Source organism: Oreochromis niloticus, unplaced genomic scaffold (genome assembly GCF_001858045.2).
Source record: "Oreochromis niloticus isolate F11D_XX unplaced genomic scaffold, O_niloticus_UMD_NMBU tig00002015_pilon, whole genome shotgun sequence".
Lineage (NCBI taxonomy): Eukaryota > Metazoa > Chordata > Actinopteri > Cichliformes > Cichlidae > Oreochromis > Oreochromis niloticus.
In genome coordinates, this window is record NW_020327533.1 from 392,725 (window position 1) to 408,263 (window position 15,539).

At 43.7% G+C, this 15,539-nt stretch overlaps 1 long non-coding RNA gene and 1 pseudogene across 1 annotated transcript; both read left to right on the plus strand.

Annotated features, from left to right (window-relative positions):
• Window positions 1-6: 6 nt before the first annotated feature.
• On the plus strand, window positions 7-3,662 carry LOC109194577 (E3 ubiquitin-protein ligase TRIM21-like; annotated as a pseudogene).
• Window positions 3,663-6,231: 2,569 nt separating this feature from the next.
• On the plus strand, window positions 6,232-6,705 carry LOC112844898 (uncharacterized). Its single transcript, XR_003217654.1, has 2 exons — window positions 6,232-6,359; window positions 6,405-6,705. It is a non-coding gene; the product is annotated as an uncharacterized LOC112844898 (long non-coding RNA).
• The last annotated feature ends 8,834 nt before the right edge of the window (window positions 6,706-15,539 follow it).

Consider the following 15,539-nt stretch of genomic DNA (forward strand, 5'->3'; position numbering starts at 1 on the left):
GAGCAACACCTGAAAAACAACTAGTTCAACATCATTTTGCAGAAGTGAAAGTGTGAGAGAGCAGCAGCAGAGCTGCAGTCGAGTCCTGTTTGTCTCTAAAAGATTCACTGGAGTCCATCAGGTTTCTCTCAGCAACAGTGGTGAGTGCAGCTGATCACACTTCCTGTTTCTACACAAATCTTCACTCTGTTCACTTCATGCTGACTCATCACAGTCACACTGGATCCATAGAAATCTGCTCATGTAACCACAGATCCACTGTAGGAACATCGAGCTGCTGCTTCAGTCTCACTGTGGCTCTGCTCAGGACTGTGGACTCAGGCTGTGCTCTGGACTTCAGACTGACTCCACACTTCCTGGTTATTCATCACTTCCTGTTCCTATTAGACTGATTCTGGATCTGATTGATCATAAGGATTACACACGTGAAAACACCTGTTTATTCTTTATTGATATAAAGCCTTTGATACTGTAAACCAGCAGATTTTGGTCAGTACTTCAAAAAGTCATTCAGACATTTTACAAAGAGAGATTATCTGACTTAGTGTATCCTGTAAGAGTCACAGATGTTCCTGAATCATTCAGAAAACAGTCGATGCTGCACTTTATAACTTTGTGTGGAAACATAAATCTCATTATTTAAACAGATGTGTTTAAATCATTCTGATAATCGAGGCTTTAAATATGTCAGAGTTCACACATCAGCTGTGATATTCAAGCTGAACTGGATCAAACATGTCATCAGACACAAACATAGATGATGGTGTTTAATCCCAAAGCTTATTTAAACAAACTGGAGGACAGAATTCCTCCTTAAATGTGATTTTGATCAACAAAATTCACTGATCTCATTTTCACACACTTTATCATGGTGGCTTCTTCTCTACTAACATAAATCTTTGATCTGGACAAACAAATATATGAAATATCAAAATAAATCAATGTTTTCTGAGGATCCAGAATAATCTGAATGATGTATCCCAGCGAGTGACTGGAAAAGTTCATCTTCTTCCATATCCTGAGTTTGTGAGGAGCTGTGATGTTCCAGTATCTGTGAGAGAAAACAGTTTTTAATGACGCACAAATGGACCAAATATACAGACACCACTGAATAAACATGTTCTCATAAATGCCATTAATATACTGGATCAACAATTAATAACACATTTCTGAGGTTTATGATTCATTGTCCTCCTCACTGTCACTTCTATTGGAACAGTCACTGTTTAATATTAATGGCTCGTTGATCTGGACTTACAATAAGAAGGATTTAGTCACCAACAAGGTCGAAGTTTACTTCACAGTAATTGATGGAATATATCCAACAAACTGATTTATTCAAGTATACAAATGATCTGGATGAATCTTGGACCTTCTGTAAAACAGAGAAACAATTTCACATCTTTTTAACGACTGTATTTATCTTCATCCCCAAAGTTATTCTGTTCATCTGGACGCTGCACTGTACAGCAGACACTACGATGTTAAGTTTGTGTTTGGGATGAACCAGTTTGTGTCTGAGTGTGTTGCTGGGTCTCCACCAGTTACTCTGAGAACTGAAGAAGCTTCTCTGATGAAACGTCTTCAAGAAACTCAAAGAAGTCCAGACGCTTTTCTTTCCAAGCTCCTCAGACTACTGACGCTTGTTTCTCTCTTTTTAAAAATGAAATTTAAAGTGAATTTTGAATCAAATGTGTTTCTTTTCTTTCTCCCTCAGAGTGCAGACATGTCTGCTGCCAGCAATCTGCGATCTGAAGATCAGTTTCTGTGCCCCATCTGTCTGGATGTGTTCACTGATCCAGTCACTACATCATGTGGACACAACTTCTGCAAAACCTGCATCAGTCAGCACTGGGACCTGAATCAGAGCTGTCAGTGTCCCATGTGTAAAGAGACTTTCTACACCAGACCTCAGCTGAGGGTCAACACCTTCATCTCTGAGGTGGTTGCTCAGTTCAGACGTGAAGCTCAGCAGAAAGCCAGCAGCAGCAGCTCAGATCAACAAGCTGCCAAACCAGGAGAAGTTCCCTGTGACGTCTGCACTGGAATCAGACTGAAGGCCCTGAAGTCCTGCCTGGTGTGTCAGACCTCCTACTGTCAGACTCACCTGGAGCCTCATCTGACAGTGAAAGGTCTGAAAAGACATCAGCTGATTGATGCTGTGGAGAACCTGGAAGGCAGGATGTGCACGAAGCACGATAAACTTCTGGAGCTATTCTGTAAGACAGACCACACATGTGTCTGCATGCTCTGCCCTGTTTTAGACCACAAGAACCACGAGTTTGTTCCTCTGAGAGAAGAATATGAAGGAAAGAAGGCAGAGCTGGAGAAGACAGAGGCTGAGATTCAGCAGATGATCCAGAAGGGACAACTGAAGATTCAGGAGGTCAAAGAGTCGGTGAAGATGAGTAAAGATGCTGCAGACAGACAGAAAGCAGAAGGTGTTCAAGGTCTTCATGGCTCTGATGGAGTCTGTTGAGAGACGCCTGAAGGAGCTCATGAAGGAGATCGAAGACAAACAGGAAGCTACAGAGAAACAGGCTGAAGGTCTCATCAAAGATCTGGAACAGGAAATCTCTGAGCTGATGGAGAGAAGCTCTGAGGTGGAGCAGCTCTCATGCTCTGAAGACCACCTCCACCTCCTCCAAAGCTTCTCCTCCCTGAAAGCTGCTCCACCCACCAAGGACTGGACAGAGGTCAGAGTTCATCCATCATCATATGAGGGGACTGTGGTGAGAGCTGTGGCTCAGCTGGAGGAGACAGTCTGGAAACCCATGAAGAAGAAGCTGTTTGAGGCTGAGCTGCAGAGGGTGCAGCAGTATGAGGTGGATGTGACTCTGGATCCTGATACAGCTTATCCTGCTCTCATCCTGTCTGATGATGGAAAACAAGTTTATGATAGTGATGTGAGGAAGAAACTTCCAGACAACCCAGAGAGATTTTCTCCGTGTGTTTGTGTTTTAGGAGAGCAGAGTTTCTCTTCAGGCAGATTTTACTTTGAGGTTCAGGTTAAAGGAAAGACTGAGTGGGATTTAGGAGTGGCCACAGAGTCGATCAACAGGAAGGGAGAAATCAGAACAAGTCCTCAGAATGGTTTCTGGACTGTAGTGCTGAGAAATGGAAATAAGTACAAAGCTGCTGCTTCCCCCCTCACTCCCCCTCTGTCTTCATCCTGGTCCTGAGAAGGTGGGGGTGTTTGTGGATTATGAGGAGGGTCTGGTCTCCTTTTATGATGTAGGTGCTGCAGCTCTGATGTACTCCTTTACTGGCTGCTCCTTCACTCACAAACTCCACCCATACTTCTGTCCCTATATGAATCAGGGTGGTAAAAACTCTGCACCTCTGATCATCTGTCCTGTCAATCAAACTGAGTCGATCAACGACTGATTTTATTTGATGAATGATTGATTTTTCTTGAAGGGAACAAATGAACACATTGAACATATTGAGTGTAAATCCTCTACAGTCTCCATGTTTCTATAGAATCTGATTATCAGGACTCTGATTCACACTTTGATTCTCATGGAGTTTGATTTGAACAGAAGAAAAGTTGAATCAGGAAATGTTCCCACTGATGGAGACTCGAGCTGAAGAGCAAATATCAGAGAATAAATGTCCAAAAGCTTCATTTACAATAAAGTTTGTTCAATGCTTTGAGTGAATCCAGACTCATGTGTGGCTGTTATACGGAGCATCAGAGTCCAGCTGAGTTATGTTGGATACAAACTGCTTATGTTGGCTCTGTGAGGATTTTTGTTCACTGAAAACTGATAAGACGGATAATATTCAAAGAACTCTGTAGAGATTCATGCATCCATGTTCTCCACCTGCAGGTGTGGAGGAGAAAGGTGGAGCACAGACTGCTGCATCCTTCCAGTCACATCATTTTGATGATTATATTTCCATGTTGTGATGATTTGGGTTAAAGAGAAACAGAGTTGAACGGCTGCAGTCACAGCATGAAGAAGATGCTGAAGCTGAGCTGTCAGTGAACATGTTTCACTGTGATTTGATTTGAAGAATATAAAGTGTGTGTGGCTGCTGACAGCTGCAGTCTCTGTTAGTCTGCATGTTCAACACACACACAACTTTCCCCCTGAGGCAACGATCCAGCAACAACATTACACACACACACACACACACACACACACACACACACACACGATTGTGCAATCCCTTTCAGTCTGAACTCTATCAATGTCGTACTAAAGAACACTTTACTGTTTAAGGTGGAATTCCTCCTTCTTCAGTAACAATGATTTGAGGTCACTACCAGTGGCTGCTGTGGTTTTGGCAGCAATGTGGTTTTGGTAACAATTTACTGAAACGTGTTTTTCTTTATGCTGTACAAACTATTTTAAAAGAGCTTTGATCACAACATCTTTGTTTTTCCTCCAATCGTTTATTCTGATTATTTTATCTGGTTCAACTAGCAAAGGCTTAAAATTTTACTCTTAACCTGATTTAAACGTTTAATTTCTCATTAACTCAGACTTTTAATTTCTTTCCTTGTTTAATGTATTATTTCTTTGTCCTTGTTTAATTTTTGCCGATCCTTTCTGTTTAACCTGTTTAATCTGACCTTTGACCTATTTATTCCTTATAACCAAAAAAACCCTTTTATCTTATATTTTTACCTTATTTATTGATTATATATATATCTATTATATTTTATCACCTTACCTTATTTTGACCTTTGACCTATTTCCTTGTTAGCCTTGATAAAACTTGATCTTCCTTCATCAAATGTGAAATTTCTTTCAAAAGTTGATTCTGTTTATCTGGACATAGTGTTTTTCAGTTTCAGCTGAATGCAGGTTTCCCCAATCTTATACATGTCAGGAGCATCAGCACAGCTGAAATGCATTTTTTCGAAGCACCGGATCTCTGTGGCTTTTAAACCACAAAACACGCTATAACAAAAATTGGTCCACCCCAAGGATCGGGTCCCCCGGTGTAGTTTCCACTGTGAGAGACTGTAGGCTTCCTCAGAGTGAGGCTGAGAGCGGCAGGCCCAGGTTCGAGTCTGACCCGTGGCCCTTCAAATAAAGCTGAAAAAGGCCAATATATTATATAAAATATAATTTAAAAAACAACATCAGAATGAACAATGAGCTGCTGTTAAGAACTCCTGTGCCCGACGTCCATCCAAGGCCCGATTGTCTTACAGATAAAGACAAAGTCAATGTTTCATCCCTCCGTTCTCCTCCTGTTTCACTTTAAACACTGTTTCCATGTGTTGGGAAATCAGTTTTACCCCGGTTCTTTTTTATTCCTCGGGCCTCCAGAAATGCACCGGACCCAGTAGTCATTTTTACAAAAACTTTATTCATCTTTATTCATCTTCATTTAAGCATGCACTTCTAGACGGGAAGACGAGGCCGGTGTCCCTCTGCAAAATCTTCACCCCTTTGTTAGTCACAGCCAGCTTTATAGCAGCAGCCCTATCATAAATCCCCCCATGGTATGCTGCAAACTCTGTGTCTGTGTCTATGTGCACGAGCATGTGAATGACTGTGTGTGTGCATACCCATGTGCCTATGTGAGTGCACGTGAATGACTGTGTGCGGATACCTGGTATGTGTGTGCACGTGAGTGAGTGTGCATGTAGGTGTAACAGTTAAAACACTGTGGGTGTGTGTCTCTTCCTTGGGGCCATAAATACCATCTCCCCTCCAGAGCACAGTTATCAAGTTAAATGTTGAGACCCCCACACAGGTATCCTCTGGGGAATTTCCACTCAGCATTAACTCCTCTTTGTCTTACTTTCACAGTTCAACTGGGGAGGGTCTCCTAAAATCTACTCCTAAGTTCATGACACAGTTAGGCCTTTATTTATATCCAGGGCAGTGTCAGTGTCTCTACCATAATTCTACATTCTATCTTAACACATTTCTAAACTCTAAAACAAACTAAACATTCCTGCATGTCTAAACTCTAAAATAAGCTAAACATTTCTACAAATGACAACAACCACCGTATGTGGAAAAAAAACCCGACACCAAAAACTGAACCGGTGAAAATGTTTTGTAGCAGATAAACGATTAACTTTATGTTATTTATTTTCAGCTCATACCATTATGAAAGCATGTTAGAACAAACATGTAGGATTTCACAAATCATCGCTCCTAAATTTAATCGCATCCATAACAATAAATGTAATCGTATCCATCATTTGTACGTGTTAGCTTTGAAAACATCATATTCTTTATGTTAGTTGGTTTCGATGAGTGATCTCCAGGATGAAGGATGAATGAGGGCAGAGGCCCGTTTCATGGAGACTGTTTAAGTGTGATGTAAACCTGGATTAAAAAACCCACATTTGAACACATTCATCAGTGGCTGTGACCATGTTAAAGGTAGAAAAGCCAAATGGCTACTCTCTGGGACTTCTAGTGTTAAAGGACTAATGCTGACGTGCTCTGACACTCATTAGCATAGAAAACAAAGTGGTGAAAGCACAGAGCCCTGAGTAGCTCCACTGGACCGCTCTGTTCACAGAACTTACATTTAATTATTTCACTTTTATTTACATGCAAAACACCCTCAGAGAGAACAGTTGTTTCAGAGCTGCCAGCTTTATTGGAAAGATGAACTGAAATCATTTAACCTAAAATAGTCCAATTTATGACAAACTAACACGGTGAAATGTTGCAGGATTAAAAAGTGTCGATGGATGAACTCTTTCAGTGTAAGATCAAATAAGATAAGATAAGATAAGATAGAACTTTATTAATCGCTCGGGTGGGTTCCTCTGGGAAATTCAGTTTCCAAAAAAGCACAACACCGACAGAAGTTACAGAGCGTGAGGAGAATATTATATATACACATATAAATACAGAGACATATATAGATAAAAAAATACGAAGGGGATAAATAGAATAAATAAGAATAAAAAATAAAAATACAAGTGAATTGCACATTTCAAGTATTAAAGTCTATTGCACCGTTGACTATTTAACAAAAGTATTGCACAGAAGGTATTGCACAGTGAAGTGAAGAGGCACTACAGCTTCGTTGTTCCCCCCTCCTTTGTCCTCCTGTCTCCCCTCCCTCTCCCCTCCAGAGAGGAGTTAAACAGTTTGATGGCGTGTGGGACAAAGGAGTTTTTAAGTCTGTTGGTTCTTGTCTTTGGGAGAAGCAACCTGTCACTGAACAGACTCTTCTGTTTGTTTATGGCCGTCTGCAGAGGATGCCCAGCATTGTCCATAATGTCCAGCAGCTTTTTTAGTGTCCTTTTCTCTGCCACTGACACCAGAGTGTCCAGCTTCATGCCGACCACAGAGCCCGCCTTCCTGATCAGTTTCTCCAGCCTGGATGAGTCCTTCTTTGCTGTGCTGCTCCCCCAGCACACCACAGCATAGAACAGTACTCCAGCAACCACCGACTGGTAAAACATCCTCAGGAGCTTCCTGCAGATGTTAAAAGACCTCAGCCTCCTGAGGAAGTACAGTCGGCTTTGGGCTTTTTTATACAGGTGCTCTGTGTTGCATGACCAGTCCAGTTTATTGTCCACCCACAGCCCGAGGTACTTGTACTTGTTGACCACCTCCCCCTCCTCCCCCTCTATCTGAACTGGCACTGGACCTTCTCTGGACCTCCCGAAGTCCACAACCAGTTCCTTAGTCTTTGAGGTGTTGAGTTGCAGGTGGTTTGTGTGACTCCATGTGACGAAGTTCCTCACCAGACTTCTGTACTCCTCTTCCTGATCATCCCAGATACACCCGATGATGGCTGTGTTATCTGCAAACTTCTGAATGTGGCATAATTCAGAGTTGTAGCAGAAGTCAGAGGTGTACAGGGTGAAGAGAAGAGGGGACAGCACAGTTCCCTGTGGTGCTCCTGTGCTGCTGACCACAGTGTCAGACGTGATGTCCTTCAGCCTGACGTACTGTGGTCTGTCAGTGAGGTAGTCGGAGATCCAAGCCACCAGGCAGGGGTCCACCTCCATCCTGTTCAGTTTTTCCTGAAGCAGACAGGGCCGGATGGTATTAAAGGCACTGGAAAAGTCAAGAAACAGGATCCTGACCGTGCCTTTTCCCCCATCCAGGTGTGAGTGAGCTCTATGCAGGAGGTACAGGATGGCATCCTCCACTCCGACACCCGCCTTGTATGCGAACTGTAGTGGGTCCTGGGCATGTTGTACCTGTGGTCGGAGGAGGTTGAGGAAGAGCCGCTCTAAAGTCTTCATAAGATGTGACGTCAGTGCCACCGGTCAGAAGTCATTCAGCTCATTGGGCCGGTTCTTTTTTGGGGACCGGGGCGATGCAGGATGTCTTCCAGAGGGCGGGCACTCTCCCCAGTCGCAGACTGAGATTGAAGACTCGTTGTAGCGGCTCCCCAAGTTCAGCAGCACACGCCTTTAGCATCCTGGGACGCACCTTGTCTGGGCCTGCTGCCTTTCTGGGGCGAAGCTTCCTCAGTTGTCTCCTGAACTGATCCACTGTGACACAGGGAGATGATTGGGAGGAAGGGGGGGAAGAAGATGTCTTGCTGCTGAGAGAGGGATTGGAAAAGGGGGATGTCATAGTGTCGGGAAGGGGGGGAAGCGAGGGAGGTAGGAGAGTGGGGAGAGGGCTCTGTAGTAAAGGTGAGGGTGAGGGTGAGGGTGGGGGGGTTGTGGGCTGGTCAAACCTGTTGAAGAAGTTGTTGAGTTCGTTTGCCTTCTCCACAGTCCCCCCCACTGTGCTGTTCTTGGTGTTGTGGCCTGTGATGGTTTTCACACCATTCCAGACCTCCCTCATATTGTTCCTCTCCAACTTCTGCTCCACCTTCCTCCTGTAGGTGTCCTTTGCTTCTCTCAGGCAGCGTTTCACCTCCCGCTGTGCTGCTTTCATCTCCTCCTTCACTTTGCTCCTGAAAGCCTTCTTCTTCATGTTGAGGACAGCTTTGACTTCCTGTGTTACCCACGGTTTGTTATTAGGATAACACCGTACCGTCTTAGCAGGGGCGACCGTGTCCACACAAAAGTTGAGGTAGTCTGTCAGACAGTGTGTCGCCCACTCTATGTCCTCACCATGTGGGCTCAGAAGCACATCCCAGTCTGTGGTGTCATAGCAGTCTCTCAGAGCATCCTCCTTTTCTGGGGTCCATTTTCTGATGGAGCGTGTTGTGACAGGCTGCCTTTGGACGAGGGGTGTGTATTGTGGCTGTAGATAAACCAGGTTGTGGTCTGACTTCCCTAGTGGGGGGAGGGGGTTGGCTCTGTATGCATCTCTCACATTAGCATACAGTAGGTCAATTGTCCTGTTGCTCCTTGTGGGACAATTCACAAACTGGTGAAAAGCAGCCAGAGTAGAATCCAGTGTGGCATGATTAAAGTCTCCAGATATAATAATGAAAGCCTCTGGGTTTTGTGTCTGAAGTCTTGCTGTGACTGTGTGTATTTTCTCACAGGCAGCTGCTGCGTCGGCCCTTGGAGGGATGTAAACACACACACAGATCACATGACTGAACTCCCGAGGTAGATAATATGGCCGCAAGCTAACAGCTAGCAGCTCCAGGTCCGGACGGCATACCGAAGCTTTAACGGAGACGTGTCCAGGGTTGTAGTATCTGTTGTTAACGTAGACAATGAGTCCCCCACCTCTGCTTTTCCCGCTGGCCTGCGTGTCCCTATCGGCTCTCACGGATGTGAAACCGCATAGGTCTACGTTAGCCTGTGGCGTTAGCTTGGTTAGCCACGTCTCCGTGAAGATAAACAGACTGCACTCACGGTATAGTCGGTGGCTGTTCAGAGCAGTCAGTTCATCAATCTTATTCTGTAACGAGTTCACGTTGCCCATTATCACTGTCGGGATTGATGGTTTGAATCGCCTCCGGTGATCCGCTTTCCTCGCTCCAGCCTTGCAGCCTCTGTAGCTCCTCTTTATCTCAGCCGGGATGTTGTGTCGCATGCCGGTCTGTCCCTTTGTTCTTAGTGCCAGCAGCTCCACTCTCGAATAGATGAGGGAGCTGGTTCCAGAAGTTTTAAAAAGTGCATTATCCATCTTCTATCGCTATATCTAAGAGGTATAAGTAGAGTAACTAGAGGAAAGTGAAATAAGGTTGAAAGCCTAGTCTAAAAAAAAGTTAAAGTTAAGAAAAAAGTGCGGTGTTGCAGAGCTACTTGGAAAGGCTGCCGTCACTCCAGCGCCATCTTACATAATCTTAAATAAATAATATCTTAAATAATACAAAACACATGAAGGTGAGGAGAAATGAATTTTAAAGTAAGTGTGATTTAAAGCAGACTGATTTTTTCCTCGTCAGGCTGAAGCTTTCACCGTCTGACGTCTGTAAAGAAACTGAAACACATTCACAGTGTTTAGTTTTACTTCACTGACTCAAACACAGAGGGAACCTCAACTACAGGCCGGCTGTGGGAGTTACACCTGACCCAGAGCCACACATGTCACACAGCACACCTGTTCAGGTACACGTGTCACACAGTGGAGGTCAAACCTTTATTGTCCCGCTCTATGCCACAAACACCAGATTAACCAGTTTCACTCATCATCGTTCTACTGTCTGTTATAGGCCCCTTTGTGATGATGACAGCTCCGCCCCTTTCCTGTGAGGTTAAACCCAGAGAGCTTCGTGTGACCTCTGACCCTGATCACCAGCGTTAGGGTCAGTGAAGGTGAGATACCGTGTGACGGGGGAGGAACAATAAAGTTTCATTTGTATGAACACGTAGAACAGATGAAGTAAGAACAAAGCAGGTGGAGCTCAGTCAGGGTGGAGGTGCAGACAATTGAGCTGAAGGGGAGGAGCCAGTCTGGTCAGGAAATCTCTGTCTCGAGTGAACCTCCTCACCTCTGAAACAAACAAACACACACACACACACACACACACACACACACTTTGAACCCAAACTGAAGTGTTTTTATATATGAGAAAGCATGTAACCTATGTATTATATGTTATAAGATTGTGCCACTTGCTGTATAAATGTAATAATTAGGGTTAATGTGTGACCTTTGATCGTGTCATGACCTATTGTGATAAGCCAGAGCACGGGGTAGTCAGAGTCCTGACTGGCCTTTGGCCAAGACCTTGGCCGCTACCTGACCCCAGCAGCTGTGTTTGGGTGCGTGGGAAAGTTACCCAGCAGCAGGGGGCGAGGATACTGGTCCCTATATATTAGGGGACCAGAGGACACCCCCAGCACTTTTCCTCCTGCTGCTGCTTCCTATCCGTCTCTGGTTATCAGGATGGCTTCAAAATTGGCGACCACAAAACATACATGGAAATCAAATGCAAATGTAAAACAAATGAAACAGGAAGAAAAGAGAGAAATATTCCAGTGTCCAGTTTCATCAACTCAACTGCTCCTGCTGTTTGTTAGTCTGTTTGTGATCACAATGTGGGAATCAGACTGAGTTTGGTCTTTTATATAATATTTCTTTCAATGTATTTTCATCAAAACATTTACCTGTACACACCTTTAGACTTGCATTTACTATGAGCTGGTCACTCTGCCCACATAAAAACAGACCAGACTCTGTGTCTTTTTTCCCTCCTCTTAAATCCTGTCTATTAAAATCACATAGTCATATACTGTGGGGAGTACCTGCTCATTGTCAGTTTATGCTGAAATGATCTTTTTCACTCTTCTGGATTTGGGCACAACAGTGCTCACTTGAACCTTCAGTGGTTTAGAAGTTCTTCTCTAACCAATGGCATCAGTATGATTTGTAACAATAAGGTCGTAAAGACCTTGAGAGAGTTCATTGGTTCTACCCACCATGAGATGTGACACATTAGTAATGAGACATTTTTATTTTCCATCAGTTTGAACTGAAACATACTTGTTTTCTAGTTACTGATAGATTTCAGCAGGTGTCATGACTCTGTGCCTTTTTGTGCCTCCCTTTCTTCATGTGTTCAACAATTTTTACTATGTGATTTCCTATTATTCAGCTTAATTTATGGACATCTGTGGTATAATTTCTTTCCATGTGGGAATCAGATGGGTTGTTTCTGATGCCTGGTGAGAATTTCACATACAGCACCTTTAGAAATATATTTACTTAGAAAACTGGTGACATGTTCAATACTTATTTTATCTGCTGTACATCAGTCTGTCCACTGACATTCTCTCCATGACTTTGTCTAGATGAGCAGTTAGAACTACAGCCCTATAACCTGTGGTCTTTCCCTGGTTTCACAGTTGGAATAATTAGAGCTTCTTTCCAGCTTCCTGCCATATTCTAATGTAGAAGAGCAGCAGAGCATTCAGTCCATCTCATTCTTATGTGGGTCAAAATTCATCAAAGTCCTCCGGCATGACTTTTCTTATTGTGAAAATCTGCCTCCTTCATATAGAGCCCTGATTCTTTCCAGGTAACAGCTCAATTTGTTTTTTCTAAATACCAGCAGCAAGTTACGACATGTATACTTGCTGTTATGAGTAAGTTCACTCAGGATTCCAAGAACTAGATTCTGTAAATGTGACACAGCTCAGCTCATAGTGGTCAGTGCGTTCGCATCTGCAGCTACAACAAGGTTCCATGTCTTCACACGTGAACACGTGAACATGTGAACTTTACTCTGACTTACACTCTGTCTGAGGAGTCAAGTGGCCTATTTCTGGAGTGAACACATGAAGGTGTGCCCCACCACACACAAGCTGCAGTTAAAACCAGTCTGAAGTGAGACGCAAAGATGATTTTGTACACAGGCAGTAAAAAGCTGCATTTAGATGTTGTTAGTGGAGCTCTTCTATCATGAGATTTGTCTTCATTAAAGAGATATTTTTATCTGCTTCAGACACTTTTATTTTGAAAGTGTTTTATGGTGTTTTTGTTGTTTCTGAATCACGAGCTGGAGTAAAGATGCCCTCTGCTTCTCACATTCATCGTTCACATGATGTTAAAACTGCTGCTTCATGCTTTTAATCTTTATGTGTTTGGGTCCAAGACTTTTGAACACGTCCTCTTATTATTAAATCTCCCTGCTCGCCTCTCCTCACATCAGAGGTGGAGTTCTGACTCATTCCAGGTAGCAGCTCAGCTGTTTCTTAGTACCAAGTGCAAGTTTGCACTTGCATACTTGTTTGTATGAACTTGAATTTCATTCAGGAGTACAGACTTTTAAGGCTGCTAATGTTACCATAATAAGCACTAGCTGGCAGTCAGGCCGTACATGTATCATTGTGAGAAATAATCCAAAGTCAGCATTCCAGCTGAAAACGAACACACACATTTATTTCAGCAGTCTTAAACTCACAGCAATCAGGCTGAATTTCCCTCCTTTTGGAGAGTGTCAATGATGGTTTTTCGCACAACTGTCTGCTCAGCAGTCCTTCCCATGATTATGATTCCTATTGAACTAGACTGAGAGACCTTATAAAGGCTCAGGAACTGTTTGCAGGTGTTTTAGATTAATTAGCTGATTATAATGTCACACTTTGAGCCTAAAATATTGAACCTTTTCACAATATTCTAATGTTCTGAGATTTTGAATTTGGGGTTTTCCTAATATTAAATCCCATTCTTTTCATCCTTTAATGGACAGAGAAAATGCAGACTCAGAGTGGTCAAAGTATTTATAATCATTTTATTCAATCATCTTCCGGAAGAGAGATGTGCACAGCGCTAAGCAACTTGCAGATCTGAAACATTAAACCGGATGTGTATAATATAGTCCATTATTTTGGCACTGACACGTCACACAGTTTTGATTAAAACAACCTTTTTACCACTGCCCTTACTTGGTGTCTGTGTGTGTGTGTGTGTGTGTGTGTGTTGCTTAGTTCCGCTTTTCTGTATGCATCTGTTTCATGTTCTTAACATACTGCCTCTGCATCTCTACACAAGACTTCCTGATTCTGCACAGTTCCGTTCTGGCTGAGCAACTGGTTTGTGAGTCAAAGCTGGCCTGTTATTAAAATACATAAACATACATACAAAATACATAAACAAAATAATCAGAAAAAACAAAATAATCAGAAAATAACCACTAAGAAAAAAATATATATACATGTATATATATATATATATATATATATATATATATATATATATATATATATATATATATATATATATATATATATATATAGTTCGATTCCCCCTGGGGCGTCTGTATCCAGTAAGGGTCCTAAGGCTAGACCCCCTATGCTAAGCAAGCCTACCGCAGACATGAGCGAGACAGATAAATATGAAGGCATGCCGGCTCGGACGTTGCCTGGATCAACAAGGTCCGCGTCAGGTGTTGAGGAACCAGGACGCCCTGACGACAAGTGGGCTACTGGAACAAGAAGGCATCGGTGGGCAAGAGACGAAAACAGGGCTTGTTGGAATGCTACTACGCAAGTAACCCTGGCGGAAGGGGTTACATGAATAGGATGAGGGACCTATGGATTCTTCGATACCCAACATCCACAATGACGGCGAAACAACTAGTAGCTCAGTGTTCCAACATTCGAAAGAAGGGACTACTCTCACAGCTAGAGATTGACAAGGTACAACATAAATGCTACGGCAAGGAGGAGTCAGGACGCCAGGTCAGGGGGGAGATATCATCACCCCCACCCGAGATTGGGTACATAGCCCCAAGTGCGATAGGAGAAGGATCGTTGAGTGCGAGAGGAACTGACCTGAAAGACAGGATCATGGCCAAGCTTGAAACCTGGATCCCCCATAGCCGGTTACCAAGATTACGTGAAGTACCCTCAGAAGGTCTGCTAGATGATGTTAATGCAGCACTACGGACGATACCTACAACCACGATTACCGACACTAACAAGCTGATCTACAATACGGCAGCAGTGATCAGTGAGATGCTTGGCTACAAGTTGAACTGCCACAAGGGGCAGTACCCTCCATGGAGAAGGAGGCTAGAGGGCAAGATCAAAGTAGCACGAAGGGAGGTTAGCCAACTAACGGAGTTGCAGAAAGGCGCGACAAAGAAGGTGCATAAGAAATACAGCAAGCTGTCCATACCTGAGGCCTTGGAAACTGCCAAGCAAAGACTCACAGCCTTGGCCAGCCGCTTGAGGAGGTACACCAGAGAGATAGAAGGCAGGAGAATAAACCAGCTGTTCTCCACAGAACCAGCAAAGGTGTACTCTCAGTGGCAAGGGAACAATAAGAGAACAGCACCACCAAGGCTGCAGACGGAGCAATGCTGGAAGAGCATATGGGAGAAGGACGCAACCCATAACGGCAATGCTCAGTGGCTAGTGGATCTGAGGGCAGACCATAGCGACCTCCCTGAACAGGGTCCGGTAACCATCACAGTGGCAGACATCCAAGAAAGGGTCTCCAGTATGAAGAGTTAGACAGCACCAGGGCCCGACATGGTTCACGCCTACTGGCTGAAGAAGCTGACTGCACTCCACAAGTGTCTGGCAGCACAACTGAACCAGCTGCTAGTTAACGAGAGACACCCGGAATGGCTAACCGAAGGTCAGACGGTCCTGATCCCCAAGGACCCCAAGAAGGGACCGGTCCCATCCAACTACCGACCAATAACCTGCCTCAGTACTACATGGAAGCTCCTGTCAGGCATCATATTGGCTAAGATGAACAGGCACATGGGTCAATACATGA